Below are 12111 nucleotides of genomic sequence, written 5' to 3'. Positions count from 1 at the left end.
ATTCGGTCAATACACGGTTGCATTTAGTAAACAGGAACTCCATTCAGTGGGGAAATATATCCATTTGTATGTGATATAAATAAAATATAAGTATCGTCTGTACGCTGTATTAATGATATGCCATTTTCATTAAAAGGAAACTCGGCAAGCCTCGCTTCTTTTTAATGAAAAATGTATATATCTGGTTTTGTATCATTAATGCAACATACGTCATATACATAAGAGTAACAAGACAAAAAGATGCCGATATGTGATAAAATATTTGTTTAGGTTTACACCTTACGTTATGGGATGTTCTTCAGTTGAAATGGTAGAACTGAATGTCAGAATCTTTGTGATTTATAAATCAGTGTACACTAATATTGTAAAAACTGATATGGCCGACCAATATTACGCTTAAATGAACATTGCATTTAAGGGAATCCATGCGATTCGAAATCGCATCTATTTGTAACAGATGTGACTGATATTAAACAACTGTTGAACCCAGTTTAAATCGTTGACTTTTCATTTGACAATGTTCCCAACTTAGGAAAAATTCAGTCTTACATCGGCTATCGATGTGTGTACATTGCAAGAGTCGTATTAGTCTCATTACAATCTGGTCCTGTCGATGAAGTTTTTTGCAAGTAAGCTCACTTGATTATGATAGTTCCATTAATTGGTATGCATTATACATTGATGTACGTGAAATTTAAAGTGTTTTAAAACTTATTTATAATTTTCAACTATATCAGGATAAATATATTTACTCATATTTACTCTTAGCATCTCAAGAGCGGAGTATAACATTCTTTCCCATGTGCATGTGTTGCCTACATTTACATAAATATTTCACTCATTCGTTGAGTCCCATTTTACGTGAAGAATCGCTCTCTTTAAACCATAACGTTTTTGCTGTACCTATATCCTAATTGCAGTCAAAGTAGAATATAAACTCAATTGCAGTCAAAGTAGAATATAAACTCGTGGCAATATTATAATCATGTGTGTGAGAGACAGACAAACAGACAGACAGACAGAGGTAGTGAGGTAATAGAAATAAAATAATGATAAAATCCAATTTATTGTCTTCGATCAAATATGTTTATTGATGTAGTATGTACAAATACTACAAAGATAATAATCGAGATAGGGAGTCATATTCCTTTGGTTTTCTTGTCAGTCCTTGGATCATTTTGTTTTTCTTAATATCTGTAAAAAGGGAACAAATTTAGAGCATTTTCGCAAGTTGACTTGCCCAAACAATACAATATTGATACAATATTCATATTTATTTTGAAGAAACGACTTTATGGCTACTTCAAATTGAAAGCACAAAGACATGTAATGAGTCAGTAGAAATGAAGTGGATAAGATAATGGTTAAATTGTAAAATGTCGTCATACTGTAATATGTAACAGAATTTTCAAGGATGAATAATATGTATTCTTACTTTTTATGGTCTCTACTGTAACCGTATCCACCATATCCACCATATCCTCCATATCCACCATATCCGCCATAACCTCCATATCTACCATATCCACCATGTCCATGATACCCTCCATATCCACCATGTCCATGATACCCTCCATATCCACGATATCCAGGATACCAGCCATAGCCACCATATCCGCCGTTGCCACCATAACCTCCATATCCGCCACCAAATGAATAGGTAGCAATGGCAGCACCTACTAAGCAGGCTACAAGAACAATTACGGCCTTCATTTTCCTCTGTAAAAGAAAAGTAAGTTCAGAAAATAACAGTTAGCATTGAATGTTTGTTATGGGAGTGTAGTTTAGACGGTAAATAGACGGCATGTTGATATTACATTTTCTGACTGTTTTAATGAATAAAGAACGGGCTTGAATGTATAGTATTTCAATTGTACGGTGGTGACAACAGTTTTAATTGTACACTAGAAACGCCAAAACAAATATAGTTTTCATTTTGAAGACTAGTCTGTCGCTTATACGTGATTTCACTGGTAACCTTTGATTCGTAAATAAAGTACCTCCTCTACCATCTCCGGAATGCAAAACATATACGTTCCAAGTTTAGGGGTGGCGCTTTAGTGTGATTGACTGTGCAACGTCTTATGCAAACACATTAATATCCAGATTTGCAATACAGTGATACTTGAAAGTATTTGTGTGAGCGGTTCGTATACATTATCTAGAAAAAGGAATCAAGTCGATGGTTGCGAAAGGCCGCATGACCTTTAAATGGAAACGTAATGGGGTTTTCTAAAGTGACTTAAAGTGACAACAATGTTTTAGTGTTATTCTATGTTCTATCTTGTGATAAATAAACTCTAAATATGACGTAAAAGAGTGTATATTCACCTGACAGTGAATTGTTATTTTGTGTGACTCAATGTAATAACTTAGATCAAGCCATGGATAGGTCCGCTATGTGAATGATTGCCACAACGTTTCGTGATGCTAGGCAGTATGAACAATGATACCCTAGTTGACAATAAAATAATGTTCAACAAGGATATTTAAATAAAATATGACTTGGATTTAGAATCACTTTTTTTCGGTTCTATGAGTAATATATTTTATATCATCTATTTCTATACTCCTGAAATATAAACAAATTAATTAATTGTAAAGATTGGTTGTCATATATGCGTATGTATATCTCTTAAAGACAATATAATTCTACATATATTACCGACAGAGTGGTTCTGCTTGTAGAACATATTCTTTTCGTTACAAAATTAAACTGTTTCGTAGCTAAGTGGTACGTAAAATTGATATACAGCCAAATTTAGAGGCTCTTTGTATGTTCTCCCATAGAGACTGGAATGCTGCTAATGGAGCAAACACAAGAATAGGAGACCATTAATATAATTGAAACGTATCATGCGTCCAGGGATGATAATTCAAAAATGTACACGATCATGTCTCCACATTGGAAAATTGTAAGCATGGCATAAGTTAAAAGAAACATGCGCGTTATATAGGTTATTAACGAACGTTAATTTGCATGTCGCATACAATCACTTACCTGGATGACAACGATGTCAAGAAAATTTTTGAAGTAGGATCAGAAATTTTGCCACCGGACTGGCAACTGCTTGTGCTGAATCGTCAAATATGCAGTCCTTTTATATCCGTGAAGAACTTATTTTGCATGCATGTTAACCTAAGTAAACACGATGATTGGTAGTTAATACATTCAGTAAATTAAATAATTGATGACTAAGAAAAACCAAGAAACTTATTTTGTTTATGTTGTTTAATTATATGGATGTCTGGAAATTTCCGTTTGCAATGCAGACATTTTTTGGTTTACAATTATGTAAAATTAATTTATGTGATGGATTTGAAAATTGACTTTTTATGCATTTTCCACTTCATATTTTCACGCAACATTTAGACAAATTTAGTCAATACAATGTCTCGATCTATCATGAAGAATTTCCAAAATGAAATATATATGAATTCTTTATACTTTATTTAAAATTACTTTTGCCTGCTAAATTTTTGTGTCGCCTACCAGTGTTACATTGGAGCATGTTAATTTAATAATCTGTTGGTACCTCTCTTCCATATGTCTAAAATGTTTCTTAAATTCTTAATATTATTGTCTTCCCAGCGATCACATTCCAAGCAAATTTAGTAAAGTAAACACCAAAGAGAGAAACATGTTTGTTTAGAGGTGTGAAGATCATGCTCAAGCTTCTTGAAAATGATTTTCAAAATCTTATTTCAAGGTACAAGGTAAGGCATTCAATTTTGTAAGCGCATTGTTTCATTTATTTTGTGGATAAATGATCATTGATTGTGTTAATAAGAAAAGATACTGTTCTTCTGCTATTGATTTTATTATTTTTTCTCCAGATCTGGTTAAAATGTTCAAGCCACCAACTATTAGTTATCATACTATTATGGTCGACTCGATGCGGACACACATCCATTTTAACAACGCAAGGAATAATTCTCTTAATTGAATATCCGGACATTGTTAGAATACTACCTCAATTATCAAGGGATTAATTTCGTCTGATACAGCTTTGTTCACTGAAGCAGATTTAGTATGTTAAACTGACAGATTCGTTTGTTTGTTTGCAGGTATGTGTGCACGTGTATTTCACATTGTATGCTATATTTGCTTCACGAATGAAAGATTCGGACAGAACGAAATGATCAGTTCCATTTATTGTTAGTATTTCTAGTCTATGTTAGCTACAAATGTAATGTGTTGAATTTGCTACCTCGCCAACATTATATTGGGCTATTTCTTGAAAGTATAATACATACGAATGTCTCAGGTGCCATATTTAGCTACGGGGGCAGTTGTTTCTATAGGATTCTTTGAGGAATTATTCGCATAGGGTCGAGAGAAAACCAATCATATTGGTCGATTGATGAATCATCGCAGCTTATTAAAGAGCTGTGTTCTTTGAATGCTTAATGCCGATCAGAATAAACGGGATATTAATTAATTTATGTATATATTGTGATCATACGTTTGATATATTGCAAGTAAATGTAGGAAGTGTAGAACCTGCATGATTTTGCTGTTACCAGTTGTTTATTGTGACTCAAAGTACACTCTACTTATAAAGCATATGATCTAGTTTTGTTCATCGAGATATTAAATGATGTTATAATAATTTCTGTCAAAGTTTTGTATTTATTTCATTGATTGTGAATCGATTATTGTCCTAAAAGTTTGTCTATGATGTAACAATTTATTTAAATAACGCGAACCTTTATTGGCTGATTAGCTCATCGTAATACTTGATACAAACAGCTTGTGGCAAATCATATGCAACTCATTTCGTAAAAACATATCACATGTACACTTATCTAGAATATGTTTTATACAAAATGCGAATAGACTATTACTCCTGATGCCATGTTATCACTAAACAATGGTAACACAGTGTGTACCGATGGTTCTTCTCATGGTGTTGGAGAAACACGTCAGAATCTGGCACTCTTCACTTCAAATTTACACAGTTAATGGTACTCTATTCTTCCAAACCATTACAAGTAAACCTGTGTCGAAATGTAAGAAAAGAAAGATGAACTAAAACAAAACAATAAAACAACGAAAAATAATCGAAACATATATAATATATAAGGAAGCATAGTAATATAGCAATCGAAAGCGTATACTTTCTAACTAACAATGCTTTATTTGCATTTATGTTCCAAGTGTACAAATATTCCATGCAAGCTTGACAATTTGCATTACGGAGAGACCATACTTGTTTTATCGAAATTAAAGAGATTTCTTCGTATCTCATTTATGAGCGTAGTGAATGTGAATTTCGATTTGCGAGTGTTTGACGATTTCACATATAAATATATTTTTAAATTCCTGACTTTCCCAACTATGGCGTACACATATTTTTAAAAATGTATCACAAAAAGCTTGTCAAATCCAATGTATTAAAAGTTTGTTTTTGTTTTCGGTAGGTCTTCGCCTAATTCCGCGTCGTATATCAATATTTTTAGTGAACTGGATGAACTCTGAGCCCTTTGTTTTTGAGTTCACTTTTTAAATGACATGTATCACCTGTACTTTTGTATACAAAATGGGTACCTTATACTGTACATATCACTCCTATGACTTTTCATGAATATTATACTTATTTGTGAAAGGTGTTGTTTATGATGAATAATTAACCACACTCTTCTTGAAATAGCACATTTATGTCTCATAGTTAATTCCCCGTTGGTGGTCCTCCTGCTCTGCCCACTTTATTGTTTTAATAGATATATACTATTGTAATGTGTTTGACCGTAGTCTTGTATTCAAACCTTCCTCTTGAACATTTAAACGCGGATATCAATTAATGTGTTGCTCTTTGAATTCTGTCGTTGTGGCTAAATGCGTGCAAACAATGAACCTGTGCCACTATAGAGTTATTTTGTAACCACGTGTCTTCGTTATCTGCAAGGAATACCAACTAGTTAACAAATCTTTTATATTGTCAATCTTATGCTCGGTAATCCCCCTCCTATCTTGATTCGCTAGTCATTCGAGATTAAGTACTGCTGTCTTTCAGCAGCTACGTGTTCTACTTATAGCGCAAGCACTAATGCAACTATCGCTATTACTTCAACCCTAACTAAACTACTACTGCAAAGAATGTTGAAGTGAACGATGCCAAGATTAAGGTATGATCGCATAAGGTAGATAAATATCTTTTGAGATAATATAAAATCCCGTCTAGCATTTAACGGTCGAATTTCATGGTTTGTAATAAGAAGCGATTGTAATAAAAGTAATCCATTAAGGTTACAAAACTTAAATAAATTGAATTCGTTTATTACCGAGAAATGTATGCCGATGATAGTTCAAGCACTCATATTTTATCAGGATTAACTATCACCTCTGCATTTGATCTGACATATTAATATTACGACATATGATACAAATCCAAATAACCTAAAGCTCTTTGATTTGTATAATTAGCAAGTGGCTCCTATGAATACATAAACTAGATAACCAATTTTAAAAATTCACGTTGTCGGTTTGAAAACTTTATATATATAAAACCATGTTTACTATTTTCAAAATATGTGTGAATCAGTGACATGATTATGAAAAACTCGTCATGCTATCTTAAGCTTCAGTTATTGAATTATTTAGTATTGACATTTATTTCATTTAAAATAAGCATATTTAATTCATACAAATTACAGTATTAGAGACTGACGCGCATTGCTTCAGGTACCTTGGGAGAAAGCATTGTTCCTATCACGCGATCTTGCCATACCATATCACGTTTTCTTGTCTTGTATTATTTATTTGAGTAAAATATGCGGTATGTTGTCATTGTATGAGCGGAGTCATACAAATGTATTCTTCTGCGAGTAGTCATGTTCCACTCAAGATTCGTTCTTATCATCTGATCAATAGTACTAAATGCATACTAATTACATCTAGTGATAGTGTACATTATGTCCTGATTCCTGTCTGGTATTGACGAATGCAATATTTTGGCTGGGAAATAATTAAGAGGATTACTTCATTAACACTGATTGATGAATCCTTAGCTCATGTTTGTAAAGTTGTACCTTGTTTATAAATATTGATTCAAACTGAAAATTGGACCATGGTCACGTTTGCTAATTTGATGAAACATTTAGTTACGAAGAGACCAAATTTGAAAAAACTGTATGATCCTTTTGATGTCTTATATTTTGAAAAGAATATTTTTTAAACGAAGTTATCAATACCTGAATGAAAAACACTAGACTTGTTTTTATGAAGATAAATGAATTTAGTTTAATGACTTGGTCCTCTTTACAGACAGACGCCTATGGAGCCGAAGTTTCAATACACATCATTTCCATATTTACAAGTGGTTATGGATAGTTCTTTTCAATGTAATATGGATATTAGGTTACAAATCACAAGTCTCTTCATCCATATCAAGCGCGAACTACTTAACGTAATACATAGTCACGTGTCCACTTTTCCCACTACGTTGAAATGCAAAGTATCCACAATTTCTTGACATAATGGTAAAATAGACGCTGGCTATCGTACATACTAATGAAAAATACAATTGTCTCATTGAAAGAAAGAAACCGGATTTGCCAGTTAGGCATATCAGTGGAGACATTTTTGTATGACATTTATCAAACACAAACTCCTTACAGTAGGCTAAGTGAACGCTGTCCCTTGGTTCGCCTATAGATTTTGGACCGAGTCTGGTTGCCTTTGTTTAGACAGAATTCAGGTCATCGCTGTAGTCGTATCGCAATTGCCGATCAGAGGCTCGAGTTATGCATAACAGCTGCTGGAGTCATTTAGATTGACCTGTAACCGTTCTTGAGGCAGCTCAGCCCTAGGGACCCAAGAAATGTTGGCATTATGGGTTTTGAGCTGTATGCAGACTGTACGAACCTGCACTGCCAGATAGCCATTGAGATTTTGAGTGGTGTAAAGATTGATCTCAAAAGAGAATGGTTTTGGGACGACTATTATTGCATGGATGAAAGGTTGCGTTGTCGCCTGCAACAACGGAGTACCGATATATTAGTGTATGCATCGTAACTGCGAAAACTCCTTCTGAGGCAATACTGTAGTTGTACATTCCATGAAAGACTCATGTGGTTAGGTGCGGGCCAGCCAGTACACCAAAATGAGTTTATATTTTCCTATTCGAACCTAAAAGCAACAAATGTTTTGAACTGAGATAAATTTGGCTCGTCTCTATAAAATGTACATATATCAATGTATGATTTTACATGTAGATTGATCACTTTAATTGTATCAGATTTTGACATTTTGAACTTTTACATGTTAACAAGAAAACCCTAACCAGTCCCCGTCTGCTAAATTTCCAAGGGAAAATTCCATTGCAATTTTCGAAGTGGGTATCTCGTTATTTCCCGTCTATTTTTCACATATAACAATACAAACCGTTTTGTTTCTTGTAATGGTATACACATCAATATTTAATAAGGATATTGCAGATTTCAATCATAATTGATATACAACTTATTTGTGCAGGATTTTATAATTAAAAATAATATTAATCGAGAATCTGTTTTTTAAACTAAGGAACATATCCAGAAACCATCATCATTAATAAAGAAATTCACTAATCTAATGCTATGAGAAAGAATGTTTTGTAAAACACAGTTTTGCCATCTAGCGCTATAGGTAGTGCCAAAAACTTTCGGTTGTGACTTTTTAATGATTTAAGATAGATCAAAATATACTTCAATGACATCTGACTAAGCTGTTTTGAAAATCCTTTCCAGTGACTTGAGAAATTCTGTTAAAATCCTGTTAAAAAACAAACAAATGAAAAGAAAAAATTATCAATACTCGATACGGAAAACCGTATGAAACATTTGTAATTAAAGTAATCTGACAATATTGTTTCTAAGCGATGTTATTTTCAACGAAAACAGAGACATACATACATACATACATATATATATATATATATATATATATATATATATATATATATATATATATATATATATATATATATATATATATATATATATATATATAGCAACATGTCTGGCAACCTAAAGGAACAAGTCTTTTAAAAAAGTCATTGTTACCACCGTATGACATTAATTTTTTTTACGGACATGAAGAAACAAATATTGTGAAATTAACCACCCAAAAATCCTAAATTTATATCTGAATTTCAAAAATATAGACCGTTTCTTATGAAGTCCAATACTGAATGTGATGACGCACCAATAGTCATGAATGTGACTATGTAACAGTAGTCTTGTGATATAACATTGTTAAATTCCAGAATGTCTTTGAATGAATTCACGTTACTCACAAAAGAGTGCTTAAATCCCAAATATCAATAAGCACTTTGTACTACCAACGAATAGTTTAAACAAATAATTCCTCTCAAATTGCTGAACACATCTAAAACAGATTCCACAAATACTTGTCTTAAAATGGGGATGAATAATTTTGATGTAAACAAGCTTGTATTAAAAGCTAAATCACAATAAAATGTCCACGACTAAACTCAGCCCATCAAATTCTTGAGCACGCTCGATGTTATTTAAATTATATATATATTGGGGGTATCATCCTAGTTTGATCTTTTCAGACCACTTTAAGGGAGTCACCCTGCCCTAATGGTATTGTTGCCTGAAAGCTTTTCGTTATATGTTGGTAGTGTTATGTTGTAGAAAAGTTATTATCACTTTTATTCTATATTTGGTTTCTATATTTGTGTTGGTTATTTTATTGGTTTGATTTTAGCACATTGTAAAGCATGCAAATAATGCTAAACCTTGAGCTCAGATATCAATAAAAAGATCATTATTTGTAAATTACAAAACAAGACAAAAAATAGATTGACAATATAACTTCAAAAGAAACAATCAAGGTCCGGAACTCAAATCCATGTAAACAATTTGTTCATCAAATTATTTTTAACCTAAGTGTATAATTTACAACCATATATAAAATTGTATACTTAATATGATGTTTACAGATTTCTCTACATCTACAGTCGTGGATTAACGATACGCGCACAATATATCGAAAGTGGTCTAAAAAGGGACGGTTTAAATAACTAGTTTCTTATGATGTGTGATGTTAAACGACATGCGCTAAGATATGAAATTAGTGGATATAATAATATAGCTAACACACTCATATCGTTCACCATCTTATTAGTTTACATATACAAATTACATTATGAGATGTTCATCCATTGAAATGGTAAAATTGAAGTCCATTTTCACTATAATTCATAAAACAGTGTGAACAAATTATTTAAAAAAACCGACATGGGCGACCAATGGTACATTTATATGAGCGATGAATGGAAATGGATCGTAATGGCTCAAAATCTGCTCTTTTAGTGATTCAAAACCAGATCTATTTACAAGAACTGTGACTGGGTTTCTTGCATTTTAGGTAAAACAATGAATAGTTCAGTTTGAAGCTGGTATTGTGTCATACATGATATGAATTGCATCACATAATTCTTAGAAGTCATGGATGATGCAATCATAACTAAGCTTACATCAACCTGCTGAACAAATTGCCCCACATCAGCTTCAGAAATCATACAGTGTCGTGCTCTCTGATTTGTCAGTGTTTGATGTTGCAAAGGGACCCATTTCTCTTTAGCCAAAGTGAGCAGAGATGCCTAGTACTTGCGTGAACAATGCAGATAACTTCTGCTATGTTTGTGGTGAAGTGACTTTTGCATAACAAAAGTGCAGTATAACCACTATGGTTAAAAAACATATCACCTTTATTTTGGCTGAAACCTTGGAGATCAGGACAATGTGCAACACATCTTCGCCAGTGGTTGAACAGGAAAAGGAAATGTATGTCCTTTGTTACCACCGTATATATATCAGACAGATCCGAAAATGATATCAATGGATTATATATGAGAGTACATGATAATTGTTGGCGTAATTAATATTTAATACAAATAATACTATCATATCAATGTTTTCGCACTCTATGGAGATTCGAACCCAGGTCCGCGTATAAACGGCACCAATTGCCCTGCCTGCATACACCAGCCCCTATTCCATCACGACTAAGCACCCAGCACCAAAAATGATACCACATAATCGGTGTTACACACACTCGCGTGCAGTAGACACACCTACAAGACGACGAAGTAATTAATTCCAATATATTTACATACTCATTCGGGATTCGTATGTGATTGTATGTATGTATGTATGTATCTATGTATGTATGTATGTATGTATGTATGTATGTATGTATGTATGTATGTATGTATGTATGTATGTATGTATGTGTGTGTGTGTATGTATGTATGTATGTATGGATGGATGTATATGTGTGTGTGTGTGTGCGTGCGTGCGTGCGTGCGTCCTTGTTTGCGTTCGTGCATGGATGAATGCATGCATGCATGTATGTATGTATGTATGTATGTATGTATGTATGTATGTATGTATGTATGTATGTATGTATGTATGTATTGATAGATAGATAGATATGTTTATACGTTAAAAATAACATGTTCTTTGAAGTGTTGTAAAAAAGCAATTTAATATACCAATATTATTGGTATTTCAAAATGTGATTCGCCCATGGCGCAATAATGTGCATATATAAACATTCTCTCAACCGTGTGCTGTTCTTCCAAACATTCATCTTTATTGACGTATGAAAATAACGATACAATGTATGAATAATCCCCTTTTTCTAAATAAATTTAATATGGTTTACAATTTCAATACTTTATGCTTTTTGTTCCACCCTCCCGTCTCATGCACAACGGATAAATGCGCGCAGAAATTCGGAGTGAGAGAGTAAAATAATTAGGGATGGATGAAAACCATAAAATTGAACTTACACGAGGCAAACTACAAAATTATTTGCTTCGTCGTAACGATATATGTTGACTTTCCTTGGGATTAATCTACAGTGTTTATATAATCGATAATATAAATGTGCTAACCCTGTCGACATTATACGGTGAGTTTCTCGGTTACGTGGTACACATGTTGTGATGTATTGAATGTTTTGATGTTGTTGTTCTTTCAAAAAACCTATTATAAAGTTCTAAGAATTGCGTATCATAAGTTAAATATCAAAATGTCCAAAGGAAACTACCCCCTCCGTCTCCCTCTCTCTCTCGCTCTCTCTCTCTCGCTCTC

At 33.1% G+C, this 12111-nt stretch overlaps 1 long non-coding RNA gene and 1 pseudogene across 3 annotated transcripts in view; both read right to left on the bottom strand.

Annotated features, from left to right (window-relative positions):
* Positions 1 to 12111, bottom strand: part of LOC149771308 (uncharacterized) — a 319229-nt gene that overhangs the window by 234249 nt on the left and 72869 nt on the right. The window lies entirely within an intron of this gene.
* Positions 1064 to 3125, bottom strand: LOC149771312 (uncharacterized; annotated as a pseudogene). The gene is made up of 3 exons (XR_016418340.1): positions 3002 to 3125; positions 1436 to 1719; positions 1064 to 1194 (listed from the first exon to the last, which is right to left on the bottom strand). The product of XR_016418340.1 is annotated as an uncharacterized LOC149771312 (transcript).

Source organism: Sinohyriopsis cumingii, unplaced genomic scaffold (genome assembly GCF_028554795.1).
Source record: "Sinohyriopsis cumingii isolate HCF-2022 unplaced genomic scaffold, ASM2855479v2 utg001953l, whole genome shotgun sequence".
NCBI classification, from domain to species: Eukaryota; Metazoa; Mollusca; class Bivalvia; order Unionida; family Unionidae; genus Sinohyriopsis; species Sinohyriopsis cumingii.
This window is presented reverse-complemented; position numbering and strand designations above follow the sequence as displayed.